Source organism: Scyliorhinus torazame, chromosome 3, assembly GCF_047496885.1.
Source record: "Scyliorhinus torazame isolate Kashiwa2021f chromosome 3, sScyTor2.1, whole genome shotgun sequence".
Taxonomy (NCBI): Eukaryota; Metazoa; Chordata; class Chondrichthyes; order Carcharhiniformes; family Scyliorhinidae; genus Scyliorhinus; species Scyliorhinus torazame.
The window spans coordinates 251,346,578-251,361,819 of NC_092709.1; the positions used below are offsets into that span (position 1 = coordinate 251,346,578).

The 15,242-nt window shown below is 51.4% G+C and overlaps 1 long non-coding RNA gene across 1 annotated transcript in view; it reads right to left on the reverse strand.

The window, feature by feature from the left end:
• The window catches only part of LOC140409056 (uncharacterized), a 43,684-nt gene that overhangs the window by 26,652 nt on the left and 1,790 nt on the right, over positions 1–15,242 (reverse strand). The window contains exon 2 of the long non-coding RNA XR_011940270.1: positions 13,168–13,267. This is a non-coding gene — a long non-coding RNA (uncharacterized lncRNA). The remainder of the gene's footprint in view (positions 1–13,167; positions 13,268–15,242) is intronic.

A 15,242-nucleotide genomic window follows, 5' to 3' on the forward strand; every position in this document is an offset into this window, starting at 1 on the left:
GGGGCCCACAAAAGGAAAACAGAGGCCAAGGAAAGGGATAGATTACTGGGGGAGATTTTAAGGGTGGACAGGGAATTTGCAGAGACCCCGGAGGAGGAGCTCCACAGGGAGAGGAGACGACTCCAGACCGAGTTTGACCTTCTGACCACCAGAAAGGCGGAGGTACTGTGGAGGAAGGCACAGGGGAGGAGGTATTAATATGGGGAAAAGGCTAGTCGCCTGTTGGCGCACCAACTGCGAAAGAGGGCAGCAGCGAGGGAGATAGTAGGAATTAGGGATGAAAGTGGAGACACTGTGCGAAGGGCAGGAAAGATAAATGAGGTGTTTAAGACCTTTTATGAAGAACTGTATAGGTCTCAGCCCCCAGAGGGAGAGGAGGGGATGCGGCAGTTCCTGGACCAGTTGAGGTTCCCGAAAGTGGAGGAGCAGGCGGTGGCAGGCCTGGGGGCGCCGATTGAGGTGGATGAGGTTATTAAGGGACTGGGAAGCATGCAAGCAGGGAAGGCCCCGGGGCCGGACGGGTTCCCGGTGGAATTCTACAGAAAATATGTGGACTTGTTGGCCCCGTTGTTGACGAGGACGTTCAATGAGGCCAGGGAAGGGGGGACACTACCCCCGACAATGTCGGAGGCGACGATATCGCTAATTTTGAAGAGGGACAAAGATCCGATGCAGTGTGGGTCCTATAGACCTATTTCACTATTGAACGTGGACGCCAAACTGCTAGCAAAGGTGCTGGCATCGAGGATAGAGGACTGTGTCCCAGGGGTGGTGCACCAAGACCAGACAGGGTTCGTAAAAGGGAGACAATTGAATGTTAACGTGCGACGGCTATTAGGGGTGATAATGATGCCCTCAGTGGAGGGGGAGGCAGAGATAGTGGCAGCAATGGACGCAGAGAAGGCATTTGATAGGGTGGAGTGGGAGTATTTATGGGAAGTGTTAAGGAGGTTTGGGTTTGGGAACGGATTTATTCGCTGGGTTAGACTACTTTATGGGGCACCGACGGCAAGCGTAGTTACAGGTCGACATAGATCGGAGTATTTCCGATTATATAGGGGAACAAGACAGGGATGCCCGCTGTCTCCATTGTTGTTTGCGCTGGCAATTGAACCTCTGGCCATGGCGCTGAGAGACTCCAGGAAATGGAGAGGGGTGACTAGAGGGGGAGAAGAACACCGAGTCTCGTTATACGCGGATGACCTATTGCTATACGTGTCGGACCCAGCGGGGGGGGGGGATGATAGAGGTTATGCGAATCTTGAGGAGGTTCGGGGAATTTTCGGGGTATAGGTTAAACATGGGGAAGAGTGAATTATATGTGATACATCCAGGGGACCAGAGTAGAGAGATAGAAGACTTACCGCTAAGGAAAGTGGAAAGAAACTTCCGATACTTGGGGATTCAGATCGCTAGGAGCTGGGGAACCTTGCACAGACTTAATCTGACACGGCTGGTAGAACAAATGGAGGAGGACTTTAAGAGGTGGGACATGCAGCCTTTATCGCTGGCGGGCAGGGTGCAAGCAATTAAGATGATGGTCCTCCCGAGGTTCTTATTTGTATTTCAATGTCTCCCTATTTTAATCACCAGGACCTTTTTAAATAAAATAGATAGGAGCATTACGAGCTTTGTGTGGGCAGGGAAAGTTCCGAGAGTAAGGAGGGGGTTCCTTCAGCGCAGTAGGGACAGAGGAGGACTGGCACTACCGAACTTGGGAGATTATTATTGGGCCGCCAATGTGGCAATGATACGTAGATGGATGATGGAGGGTGAAGGAGCGGCGTGGAAAAGGCTGGAGAGAAGGTCCTGTAAAGGGACGAGTCTAGAGGCGCTGGTGGCGGCGCCGCTACCGTTCTCACCGAAAAAGTACACCACGAACCCGGTGGTGGCGGCAACACTGAACATATGGGGACAGTGGAGGCGACAGAGAGGGGTGCGGGGAGCCCTGGTGGGGTCCCCTATCAGGAACAACCATAGGTTCGCCCCAGGAAGAATGGATGGAGGATTTCAAAGCTGGTACCAGTTGGGAATTAGGAAGGTGGGAGATTTATTCATAGATGGGACTTTTGCGAGCTTGGGAGCACTGGAGGAAAAGTATAAGTTACCCCGGGGGAATTTCTTGAGATATATGCAGGTGAGGGCGTTTACTAGACAACAGGTGAGGGAATTTCCACGGCTCCCGACACAGGGGATACAGGACAGGGTGCTTTCAGGGGTGTGGGTCGGAGAGGGCAAGGTGTCAGAGATTTATAGTGAGATGAGGGAAGAGGGGGAGGAGTCGGTGGGCGAACTAAAAAGAAAGTGGGAAGAAGAATTAGGGGAGGAGATAGAGGAGGGTATGTGGGCTGATGCCCTAAGCAGGGTAAATTCCTCTTCCTCATGCGCCAGGCTTAGCCTGATTCAATTTAAGGTGCTACATAGAGCACACATAACGGGGGCAAGATTGAGCAGGTTCTTTGGAGTGGAGGACAAATGTGGGAGGTGTGGCGGGAGCCCGGCAAACCACGCACATATGTTTTGGGCGTGCCCGGCACTGGAAGGGTATTGGAAGGGAGTGACGGGAGATTTTGCAGGTGGTGAAGGCCCGGGTCAAACCAGGCTGGGGGTTAGCTCTATTTGGAGTTGCGGAAGAGCCGGGAGTGCAGGAGGCGAAAGAGGCCGATGTCGTGGCCTTTGCGTCCCTCGTAGCCCGGCGCAGGATCCTACTCATGTGGAAGGAGGCGAAACCCCCCCGGACTGGAGGCCTGGGTAAACGATATGGCGGGGTTTATTAAACTGGAGCAGATAAAGTTTGCCCTGAGAGGATCGGCTCAAGGGTTCACCAGGCGGTGGCAGCCATTTCTCGACTACCGAGGGGAACGTAAGAGGGAAGACGGATGACCAGCAGTAGCAACCCAGGGGGGAGGGGGAGGAGGCTCAGTTGAGTATAGGTCAATAGAGTACGAGGTTTTGTTACTTGTATATTATTATTATCATTATTATTGTTAAAAAGTTAAAAAATTTCTGTTTTGTTACTGTTATCGTTTCGCTTGTTTTGTAAGCAGGAAAAATGTTGCTCAGGGAAAAAAATTTCAATAAAATATATTTTTTTTTAAAAATAATAAGAAGGCATACGGTGTGTTAGCTTTTATTGGTAGAGGGATTGAGCTTCGGAGCCATGAGGTCATGTTGCAGCTGTACAAAATTCTGGTGCGGCCGCATTTGGAGTATTGCGTGCAATTCTGGTCGCCGCGTTATAGGAAGGATGTGGAAGCATTGGAAAGGGTGAAGAGGAGATTTACCAGAATGTTGCCTGGTATGGAGGGAAGATCTTATGAGGAAAGGCTGAGGGACTTAAGGCTGTTTTTGTTAGAGAAGAAGGTTAAGAGGTGTCTTAATTGAGGCATACAAGATGATGAGAGGATTGGATAGGGTGGACAGTGAGAGCCTTTTTCCTCGGATGGTGATGTCTAGCACGAGGGGACATAGCTTTAAATTGAGGGGAGATAGATATAAGACAGATGTCAGAGGTAGGTTCTTTACTCAGAGAGTAGTAAGGGCGTGGAATGCCCTGCCTGCAACAGTAGTGGACTCGCAAACACTAAGGGCATTCAAATGGTCATTGAATAGACATATGGACGATAAGGGAATAGTGTAGATGGGCTTTAGAGTGGTTTCACAGGTCGGCGCAACATCGAGGGCCGAAGGGCCTGAACTGCGCTGTAATGTTCTATGTTCTATTTCCCCAATCGGCTCTATCTTCACAGACCACATGAAATAACATAAAACGACACTTACCACCTCCCCCACCTCGGAAAGCAGCTACTGCCAACATTTTTAATTTCTCCAAGTCGACGAATGACTGCCACCTCCGGGAGAACCCTAGCATTGATCCTCTTAAGGCAAACTTTATTTTCTCGAGGCTGAGAAACCCAGCCATGTCACTAACCCAGGTCTCTACACTCGGGGGCTTCGAGTCCCTCCACATTAAAAGGATCCGTCTCCGGGCTACCAGGGAGGCAAAGGCTAGAACGTCGGCCTCTTTCACTCCCTGATCTCCCGCATCTTCTGACACTCCAAAGATCGCCACCTCTGGACTCGGTACCACCCGCGTACCTAGCACCGTGGACATTGCCTTTTGGGAAACCCCTGCCAGAACCCTCCAAGCTTCGGGCATGCCCAAAACATATGGACAGGGTTTGCTGGGCTTCCCGCACACCTCGCACATCTGTCTTCTACCCCGAAAAACTTACTGATCCTCACCACCGTCATGTGTGCCCGGTGGGCCACCTTAAACTGGATTAAACTGAGCCTAGCACATGATGAGGAGGAATTGACCCTACTTGAGGGCCTCTGCCCACAGACCCGGCTCTAACTCCCCTTCTAACTCCTCCTCCCTTTACCCTTAAGTTCCTCCACCGGGGTTTCTTCCGCTTCCAGCAGTTCCTGGTAGATGTCCGACACCTTCCCCTCGCCCACTCAGGTACCAGAAACTATTCTATCCTGTATCCCCCGTGGCAGCAGAAGCGGGAAGGCCAGCACCTGTTTTCTCAGGAAGGCCCGCACTTGTAAATATCTAAAGCCGTTCCCTGGCGGCAGTTTAAATTTGTCCTCCAGCGCCTGCAGGCTGGGAAAGCTCCCATTTATAAACAGGTCACCCATCTTTTTGATACCTGGCCTCTGCCAGCTCTGTAACCCGCCGTCCATCCTGCCCGGTAGAAACCTGTGGTTATTACATATCGGGGTCCAGACCGACGCGCCTTCCACCCTCTTGTGTCTCCTCCACTGCCCCCAGATCTTCAGTGCAACCACCACCACCGGACTTGTGGAGTAACGGGCCAGCGGGAACGGCAGAGGTGCCATTACCAGCGCTCTCAAACTGGTGCCTTTACATGACGCCACCTCCAACCGTTCCCATGCCGACCCCTCCCCCAATACCCACTTTCTAATCCTGGCTATGTTGGCCGCCCAGTCGTAGTTGCAAAAGTTCGGCAACACCAGTGTGGCAGTCGGTATTAGAGGTATTACGGTACCCTGTAATGCTGTAAGACCATTGGTTAGGACGCGCTGTTTTCATTGGTTAAGCCTGCCTGCTGGTTCCACCCAGTAAGGCAGAGTATAAGAGCCCGTGTCTCCCCAGCAGCTGCCTTCTGTACCCACGCTGCTGGGGGAAACATCTAGTGTAATAAAGCCTTCAATTGTCTCCAATCTCGCTTCTGGAGTTATTGATCAAGCATCGATTTATTACACTTGATTTTAAAGAATGGAGCTCCGAATCAAGCAGGAGTGTCTGCAACTCAGCCCCCACGCGGCAAACTCAGCGGCAACCTTCAAGCATTGGCTGGCATGTTTCAATGGATATCTCAGGATGGCCACAATTACACCCACGGAGGACCAGAAAATGCAAGTTCTGCACTCGAGGGTGAACCCAGAGATCTACACTCTCATCGAGGACGATTTCGAGGCCGCAATGAATCTGCTGAAAGGACACTATATTCACCTTGTAAACCAGGTCTACGTCTGACATCTACTAGCGACGAGGCAACAAATCCCTGGGGAATCGCTGGAGGAGTTCTCCTGTGCGCTCCTGGTGTTGGGGAGGAACTGTAACTGCCCGCAAGTTTCGGCCAGCGACCACACAGAACTTTTGATCCAGGACGCATTTGTTGCAGGTATGCTGTCCTCCCAAATCCGCTAGCAATTGCTGGAGAAAGAGACACTCAGCCTCAAGGAGGCACGGGCCCTTGCTAGCTCCCTGGATGTGGCCTCCCAAAACGCCCGCGCTTATGTCCCCGACCGCGCGGCAGCCCCTTGGGCAGCGTGGAACCTCCCCGTGACCGACTCCGATGCATCCCCCAATTCCCCACAAGCTTGTGCTGCGAGACTGCCAGGCAACCCCGGGGGGGCAGTGCTGATATTTTTGCGGGCAAGCCAAGCACCCCGGCAGCGCTGTCCGGCCCGCTCATCCCTTTGCAAAGGATGCAGCAAAAAGGGCCACTTTGTGGCGGTATGCCAGGCCCGGGCGGTCGCTGGGGTCTCCGGAGGCGAATCGGGACCGCCACCACAACCCTCTCCACGGGCCACGTGCGGCCAGCGGGCGCCACCATTTTCCTCCTTCAGGGCCACGTGTGGCCTAAGGGCGCCGCCATCTTGTCTCTCGGACACCACGTGTGATGGATGGGCACCGCCATCTTGTGCCTCCTCCACTGCCCCCAGATCTTCAATGCAACCACCACCACCGGACTTGTGGAGTAACGGGCCAGCGGGAACGGCAGAGGTGCCATTACCAGCGCTCTCAAACTGGTGCCTTTACATGACGCCACCTCCAACCGTTCCCATGCCGACCCCTCCCTGTGGTCCAGCCATGTGTGACCAATGGGCGCCGCCACCTTGGCTGGACTCTCTGGACCCCGACTCGGGTGACCACACACCGCCCGAGGAGAACATCCAACTTTGCCACGACTAGCCTCGGTGACCCTGGACCAGTCTTGGCCCTGAACACTCTCTACTGCAACGACGACCGTGCTCATCAATGGGCATGAAACATCCTGTCTGATTGACTCTGGGAGCACGGATAGCTTCATACACCCCAACACGGTAAGGCGCTGTTCTGTCCCCTTTCACCCAGTTAACCAAAAAATCTCCCTGGCCTCCGGGTCTCATTCTGTGGAGATCAAGGGGTTCTGCATAGCGAACCTCACGGTCCAGGGAAGGGAGTTTAAAAATTATCGGCTCTACGTCCTTCCCCACCTCTGCGCTGCCACACTCCTTGGGTTAGATTTTCAATGCAACCTCCAAAGCTTAACCTTTAAATTCGGCAGCCCTCTACCCCCCCTCACTTTCTGCAGCCTCGCAACCCTCAAGGTCGATCCGCCTTCCCTGTTTGCGAACCTCACCCCGGACTGCAAACCCGTCGCCACCAGAAGCAGACGGTACAGTGCCCAGGACCGGACCTTTATTAGGTCGGAGGTCCAGCGATTACTGAGGGAAGGTGTCATTGAGGCTAGCAACAGCCCCTGGAGAGCTCAAGTAGTGGTTGTAAAGACCGGGGAGAAGCATAGGATGGTCATCGATTATAGCCAGACCATCAACAGGCATACGCATCTTGACGCGTACCTTCTCCCCCGCATATCCGATCTGGTCAACAGGATCGTACAATGCAAGGTCTTTTCCACGGTGGATCTAAAGTCCGCCTACCAGCAGCTCCCCATCCGCCCTAGCGACCGCAAATACACTGCTTTCGAAGCAGATGGGCGGCTCTACCACTTCCTAAGGGTTCCCTTCGGTGCCACTAATGGAGTCTCGGTCTTCCAACAAGAGATGGACCGAATGGTTGACCAGTACGGTTTGCGGGCCACGTTTCCGTACCTCGATAATGTCACCATCTGCGGCCAGGACCAGCAGGACCACGACACCAACCTCCGAAAATTCCTCCATACCGCAAAAATCCTTAATCTCACATACAACAAGGATAAATGTGTGTTCAGCACCAACTGTCTAGCCCTCCTCTGCTACGTAGTGCATGATGGAGTTATAGGCCCAGACCCTGAACGCATGCGCCCCCTCATGGAGTTCCCCCTCCCTCACTGCTCCAAGGCCCTGAAACGCTGCCTGGGATTTTTCTCTTATTATGCCCAGTGGGTCCCCAACTATGCGGACAAGGCCCGTCCACTAATCCAATCCACGGTTTCTCCCCTGTCGACAGAGGCCCGCCAGGTCTTCAGCCACATCAAAGCGGTCATCGCAAAGGCCACGAAGATCGTCCTACTGGCCCTACGCTCCAGGAATCTCCCAGTCTCCCGCTGGCAGGATGTCCTCCCGGATGCCCTCCACTCCATCCACGACCAACCAAACACCTCACGAACGTCTCCTTATCTTTCCTAGAAAGTGCTCCTCCGGGACCTCACTCCCAACCTGGCTGGCAGCTCCTGGACCCATCCTGCTCCGCAAACACGTGCGGGCGCACAAGTCGGACCCATTGGTCGAGAGGGTCCATCTCCTCCACGCTAACCCTCAGTACGCCTACGTGGTGTACCCCGACGGCCGACAGGATACGGTCTCCCTACGGGACCAGGCGTCCACTGGATCCCCACACACACCCCCACCACCAGTCCCACCCTCCCTCCCACCGACGCACCCCACAGCCACCCCATTCCCAGGTGGATCGGTCGTCCCACTGGTCCCGTCTAGGGGTGATGAAGCTGCCGAAGAAGCTGAAGCCATGCTCCCGGAGCCACAGATGCTCGAGCCGGCGCCTGCATCACCACCGAAGATATGACGATCGCAGAGGATGACCAGGGCCCCTGATCGACTAATTGCTTCATTCTGAACTGCAAATTAATTTTGTAAATAGTTGCGATGTAACGAGGCAAAACCACTGTCCTGATGTATACCGGGTACCTCCATAACCATAACCTCTACCACTGTGTAATGCAAGGATACCACCCCCACCGGATTCTTTTTTTTAACAGGGGGTGAATGTGGTAGTCTGTATTAGAGGTATTACGGTACCCTGTAATGATGTAAGACCATTGTTGTAGGAAGTACTGTTTTCATTGGTTAAGCCTGCCTGCTGGTTCCGCCCAGTAAGGCGGAGTATAAGAGCCTGTGTCTCCCCAGCAGCTGCCTTCTGTACCCGCGCTGCTGGGGGAAACATCTAGTGTAATAAAGCCTTCAATTGTCTCCAATCTCGCTTCTGGAGTTATTGATCAAGCATCAATTTCCCCTCCCCCCGACTGCGTTCCAGCAGCACTCTCTTCACTCGCGGGGTCTTATTCGCCCACACAAATACCGAGATGATCTTATTCACCCGCTTCAAAAAGGCCTTAGGGATGAAGATGGGAAGTCACTGAAATACAAATAGAAATCTGGGGAGGACCGTCATTTTCATGATCTGTACCCTCCCCGCCAGTGACAGCGGGAGCATTACCCATCTTTTAAAGTCCCCTTCCATTTGTTTCACCAGCCGGGTCAAATTAAGCTTATGCAAAGAATCCCACTTCCGAGCCACCTGTATTCCCAGGTAGCGAAAGCTTTTCTCTACCCTCTTCAACGGCAGCTCACTCAGTCTCTTCTCCTGCCCTTTAGCCTGGATCATAAACAACTCGCTCTTCCCCACGTTCAGTTTATACCCCGAAAAACTGCCAAATTCCCTCAAGAGCCGCATGACCTCCCCCATCCCCACCAGTGGGTCCGAAATATACAGGAGATCATCCACGTACAGCGAGACCTGGTGCTCCACCCCCCTCCCCTCCCCCAACCCCTCCCCCGGACCAGCCCCTGCCAGTTCCTTGAAGTTCTCAACGCCATGGCCAGCGGCTCAATGGCTAGAGCAAATAATAATGGGGACAGGGGACACCCTTGCCTCGTACGCCGGTGCAGTTTAAAATACCCCGACCTAAGACGGTTCATGCGCACGCTTGCCACAGGCGCCTGGTACAGCAATCGCACCCACCGAATAAAGTCCTCACCAAACCCAAACCTACCGCGCGCCTCCCACAGGTACTCCCACTCCACCCGATCGAAAGCTTTCTCTGCATCCATCGCTGCCACAACCTCTGCTTCCTCCCCTTCCAAGGGCATCATCACAATATTTAAAAGCCTCCGCACATTGGCATTAAGTTGCCTGCCCTTAACAAACCCAGTCTGGTCTTCCCCTATCACCCCCGGGACACAATCCTCTATCCTTGTGGCCAAGATCTTAGCCAATAGCTTGGCATCCACGTTCAGTAACGAGATTGGCCTGTAAGACCCACACTGTTCAGGGTCCTTCTCCCGTTTAAGAATGAGTGAGATCGAGGCCTGCAACATTGTAGGGGAGAGGATTCCCTTCTCTCCAGCCTCATTAAATGTCCTCAGCAGCAGTGAGCTCAATATCTCTGAAAATGTCTTTAAAAATTCCACCGGAAAGCCATCCGGCAGCATCACCTTCTCAAGGACACTTAGGGAAGAGCAATAAATGCTGGTCCAACCAGAACGCACACACCCCATGAATGAATTTGTAAAAACTTCTTCATCTTCCTTCATATCTGAAGTTCCTCAACCCTGCAACCATTCTCATGAATCTTTTCTACATTCTCGCCAATGTCTTCACATCCTTCCTAAAGTGTGTTTCCCAGAAATGGATGCAATACTCAGCTGAGGCCAAACCATTGTCCTTTACAAGTTCAACGTAACCTCCTAGCTCTTGTACTCTATGCCAACAGTAATAAAGTCCAGGACACTGTATGCTTTATTAACCATGCTCACAACCTGTCCTGTTACCTTCAGTGACATATGCGCATATATACCCAGGTCCCTCTGCTTCTCGAAACATAGAAAATAGAAGGCGGCCATTCTGCCCTTTGAGCCTCCCCCGCCATTCATTATGGTCACAGCTGATCATCAAGTTCAATACCCTGATCCTGCCTTACCTTCATATCTCTTGATCCCTTACGCCCCAAGAGCTACATCTAACTCCTTCTTGAAATTACACAACATTTTGGCCACTATATTCTGTGGTAGCGAATTACGCAGATTTACCACTCTCTGGGTGAAGAAATTTCTCCTCACCTCAGTCCTAAAAGGTTCACCCCTTATCCTCAAACTGTGACCTCCTAGTTCTTGATTTTCCCACCATCAGGAACATTCTTTCTGAATCTACCCTGTCTAATCCTGTATGTTTCTATGAGATCCCCTCTCACTCTTCTAAACGTTCACTAATGTCCTTTAGGGAAGGAAATCTGCCATTCTTACCTGGTCTGGTCTACATGTGGCTCCAGACCCTCAGCAATGTGGTTGACTCTTAAATATCATCTGAAATGGCCGAGCAAGCCACTCAGTTGTATTCAACCGCTACAAAAACACAAAAAATAAATGAAACTGGACGGACTACACAACACCAGGCATCGGAAACGACAACGGCAAACCCAGCCCTGTTGACCCTGCAAAGCCCTCCTTCCTAACATCTGGGGGCTTGTGCCAAAGTTGGGAGAGCTGTCTCACAGACTAGTTAAGCAACAGCCTGTCATAGTCATACACACTGAATCACATCTTACAGACAATGTCCCAGACATCATTATCACTATTCCTGGTATGTCCTGTCTCACCGGCAGGACAGACCAAGCAGCGGTATACAGTCGGGAGGGAGTTGCCCCAGGAGTCCTCAACATCGACTCTGGACCCCATGAAGTCTCATGGCTTCAGGTTAAACAGGGTCAAGGAAACCTCCTGCTGACTACCACGTACCGGCCACCAACAGCTGATGAATCAGTTCTCCTCCATGGTGAACACCACTTGGAGGAAGCACTGAGGGTGGCAAGGGCGCATAATATGCTCTCGGTGGGGGACTTCAATGTCCATCACCAAGAGTGGCTCGGTCATATCACCACAGACCAAACTGGCCGGGCCCTAAAGGATATAGCTGCTATGCTGGAACTGCAGCAGGTGGTGAGAGAACCAAAAAAAGAGAAAAATACACTTGACCTCATCCTCACCAATCTGCCTGCTGCAGGTGCATCTGTCCATGACAGTATCGGGAGGAGTGACCACCGCACAGTCCATGTGGAGCAAAGTCCCGTCTTCACATTGAAGACACTCTACATCGTGTTGTGTGGCACTACCGCCGTGCTAAATAGGCTCCTGGTTCAATGAAGAGTGCAGGAGAGCATGGCAGGAGCAACATCAGGCATACCAAGAAATTATGTGTCACCCTGGTGAAGCTACAGCACAGGACGATTTGTGTGCCAAACAGCATAAGCAGTCAGTAATAGACAGAGCTAAGCGATTCCACAACCAACGCATCAGATCTAAGCTCTGCAGTCCATGGCTGTCAAATCCAGCCATGAATGATGGGGGACTATTAAACAACTCACTGGAGGAGGAGACTCCACAAATATCCCCATCCTCAATAATGGAAGAGCCCAGCACATATGTGCAAAAGACAAGGCTGAAGCACTCGTAACAATCTTCAGCCAGAAGTGCCGAGTGGATGATCCATCTCAGTCTCCTCCAGAGGTCTCCAGCATCATAGATGTCAGTCTTCAGCCAATACGATTCACTCCACGTGATATCAAGAAACGGATGAAGGCACTGGATACTGCAAAGGCTATGGATCATGATAATATTCTGGCAATAGTACCGAAGACTTGTGCTTCAGAACTCGCCGCACCCGTAGCCAAGCTGTTCCAGTACAACTACAACACTGGCATCAACCCGGCAAGGTGAAAAATTGCCCACGTGTGTCCTGCACACAAGAAAGAGTACAAATACAACCCACTTAATTATCACCCTATCGGTCTACTCTCCATCATCAGCAAAGTGATGGAAGGAGTCATCAACAGTGCTCTCAAGCGGTACTTACTCAGCAATAACCTACTCATGGACGCTTAGTTTGGGTTTCGCTGGGGTCACTCAGCTCCTGACCGCATTACAGCCTTGGTTCAATCATGGACGAGAGCTGAATGCCAGAGGTGAGGTGAGAGTGACTGCCCTTGACATCAAGACAGCATTTGAGCAACAATATCCAGGCTTGGGCTGACAAGTGGCAAGTTACATTCGCGCCACACAAGTGCCAGGTAATAACCATCGCCTACGAAAGAGGATATAACCATCGGACCTTGACATTCAATGGCATTACCATCGCTGAATCCTCCACAATCAATATCCTTGGGTTTACCATTGATCAGAAACAGAACTGGACTAGCCACATTAATACTGTGGCTACCAGGGCAGGTCATAGGCTAGGAATCCTATGGCGAGTAACTGACTTCCTGACCCCCGAAAGCCTGTCTACCATCTACAAGGCACAAGTCAGGAGTGTATTGGATACTCTCCACTTGCCTGGTTGAGTGCAGCTCCAACAACACTCAAGAAGCCTGACACCATCCAGGACAAAGCAGCCCACTTGATTGCTCCTTCTTCTACAAACATTCAAGCCCTCCACCACCGACGAACAGTGGCAGCCTTGTGTATCATCTATGAGATGGCACTGTAGTAACTCACCAAAGTTCCTAAGACAGCGTCTTCCAAACCCACGACCACTATCATCTAGAAAGACAAGAGCAGCAGATAGCTGGGAAGCCCACCACCTGGACGTTCCCCTCCATGTCACCCCCACCCCAACTTGGAAATATATCGCCGTTCCTTCATTGTCGCTGGGGCAAAATCCTGGAACTCCCTCCCAAACAGCATAGTGGGTGTACTTACATATGAAAGACTGCTGCGGTTCAAGGCAACTCATCACCACCTTCTGAAAGTTAACTAAGGATGGGCAATAAATGATGGCCCAATCAGCGATGCCCAGATCCTGTAAATGAATAAAAAACTCCAATGAATGTGCTTGAGTTTCTCCTCATTTGACAGTCCTGCCATCCCAGGAATCAGCCTGGTAAACCTTTGCTGCACTCCCTCCAAAGCAAGAACATCCTTCCTCAGATAAGGACATGAAAACTGCACACAATACTCCAGGTGTCGCCTCACCAATGCCTTATGCAATTGCAGTAAGCCATACCTATCCCTATACTCAAATCCTCTCTCTAGGAAGGCCATCATACCATTTATCTCCTTTACTGCTTGCTGTACCTCTCAACTTACATCCATTCAAACAATAATCTGCCCTCCTATTTTTGCTACTGAAGCGGGTTCCCTCACATTTATCCACATTATACTGCACCTGCCCACTCACTCAGCCTGTCCAAATCCTGCTGAAGCATCTCTGTATCTTCCTCACAGCTCACCCGTCCATCCAACTTTGTATCATCTACAAATTTTAGTTCCCTCATCCAAATCATTAATATATAATGTGAACAGTTGGGATCCTAGCACAGATCCCTGTGTTACCCCACTACTCATTGCCTGTCAATCAGAAAAAGATCCATTTATTTCAACTTTTTGGTTCCTGTCTGCTAACTAGCTTTTTATCCATCTCGAGACGCTACCCATAATCCCAACATGCTTTAACTTTAGATATTAATCTGCTTTGTGATACCTTGTCGAAAGTCTTCTGAAAGTCTAAATAAACCACATCCACCGGTTCTCCCTGGTCAACTCTACTAGTTGCATCTTCAAAGAATTCTAGTAGATTTGTCAAACATGATTTTCCTTTTGTAAATGCTAACTTTGTCTGATTACACCACTGCTTTCCAAATGCTGTATTGTGAAATCCTTGATCATGGACTCCAGCAACTTCCCTACTACCGATGTTAGACTCACTGGTCTATAGCTCCCTCGATGGGCTGAATGGCCTCCTTCTGCCCTGTAAATTCTATGATTCTATGTATTCTCTCCACCTCCCTTTTTGAATAGTGGGCATCCATTTGCTACCCTCCAATCATCTGTAGGTACCATTCCAAAATGACCACAAATGGACCTACTATTTATGTTTAGATACATGCAGGTTCGAGATTTTGCCAGAAAGGAGATACAGAGCTTCCCGGTGGAGCCGGCATCCACATTGCTGGAGGAGGTGCTGACGACAGGGGGACTGGAGAAGGGGTAGTGTCAGCGGTTTACAAAGCTATTTTGGAAGAGTAGAAGGCACCACTGGAAGGGATCAAAGCAAAGTGGGAGGAAGAGTTGGGAGATGATATGGAGGAGGGGTTCTGGTGTGAGGTGCTCCGGAGAGTGAATGCCTCCACCTCGTGCGCGAGGTTGGGGCTGATACAGCTGAAGGTGGTATACAGAGCACATCTCACGAGGGCGAGGATGAGCCGATTCTTTGAAGGAGTTGAAGATGTGTGTCAATGTTGCCGGGGGGGGGGGGGGGGGGGGGGGGGGGGGGGAGTTGAAGATGTGTGTCAATGTTGCCGGGGGGGGGGGGGGGGGGGCGCGCTAATTACGTTCATATGTTTTGGTCCTGTCCAAAGCTAGAGGATTACTGGAAGGAGGTTTTTAGGGTAATTTCTAAAGTGGTTCACGTGAAACTGGACCCGGGCCCCCGGGAGGCCATATTCGGGGTGTCGGACCAGCCAGGGTTGGAAAAGGGTGCGGAGGCAGATATCATAGCCTTCGCCTGTTGATCGCCCGAAGGCGGATCCTGATAGGTTGGAGAGCAACCTCTCCACCCTGTGCCCTGGCGTGGCGGGGGGTCCTGTTGGAATTCTTAACTCTTGAGAAGGTTAAGTTTGAACTGAGGGGAAGGATGGAGGGGTTCTACAATTCATGGGCATTATTCATTATGCACTTTCAAGAACTGGATAACATTGAACATTAGTTGGGGCGTGTGGGTGGGAGGGTTGGGGGGAGGGGGTCTGTATGTGTTAATGGTGACTATGGGTTATCAC